Source organism: Tupaia chinensis, unplaced genomic scaffold (genome assembly GCF_000334495.1).
Source record: "Tupaia chinensis unplaced genomic scaffold, TupChi_1.0 Scaffold000451_2, whole genome shotgun sequence".
Classification (NCBI taxonomy): Eukaryota; Metazoa; Chordata; class Mammalia; order Scandentia; family Tupaiidae; genus Tupaia; species Tupaia belangeri.
Window position 1 is genome coordinate 2,175,956 of NW_006159958.1, and position 792 is coordinate 2,176,747.

At 35.0% G+C, this 792-nt stretch overlaps 1 pseudogene; it reads right to left on the minus strand.

The window, feature by feature from the left end:
- Positions 1–273: 273 nt before the first annotated feature.
- The window catches only part of LOC106735591 (dynein light chain 1, cytoplasmic-like), a 3,781-nt pseudogene continuing 3,262 nt past the window's right edge, over positions 274–792 (minus strand).

The following is a 792-nucleotide window of genomic DNA, read 5'->3' on the forward strand; positions in this document are numbered from 1 at the left end:
GATTAGCTAACATGATATCAAAGTATTGGATGTGTGGCTCTGAATACGCAAATTTCAACATATAAGCATAAGAATCTTTTTTTTTTTTTTTGCTTATTGTTTTTATAACCACAGCAAGCTAATACAGAGAATGCCCTGTGCAAAACACAATACATTTTCCAAGATTGAGCTGTTCTCTTAGCTAAGCTAAAGATTTCAGTCTATAGTATTTGGAATGTAGGCTCCAGTTCTGTTTTTGGATGGATCACTGAGTGTGTGACAAAGATCATGCTTTTAACTAGATTTGAACAAAAGAATAGACTCTTGGCCCAGATTGAAGTAGATGAAGTGTATGGTTTCATGTGTCACATAACTACCAAATTTCCTCCCTTCGATGCAGTGCCAGATGAGGTTGTATTTCCTGTCAAACTCTCTTAATATGAGCTACAATGAACTTTTCTGTATTATATTTCTCCGATGCCTGAGTCTCACACTCCACTGAGTCCTGTTGCATCTCTTCCAACATGTCTGCATTTTGTTTAATTTTTTAATTTTTTTGTTTTTAAGTTCATTTTTCATTTTATTATTATTATTATTTATGCATTCAATTGGTATACATCATTTAGATTGTAAAGAGACTTTACCAAGCAATGATATATACCTCTGTCCAGCTCAGCTGAGAATACTATACACATGCTCATCAACAGGTAATAAACTATATCTGTGTCCCACAAATGTCTTACCTCTCTATTTTTTCCCCAAATTTCCTTCCTACACTCTTCCCCTCTCCCACTCTCCTTCCACTTTGTCCCT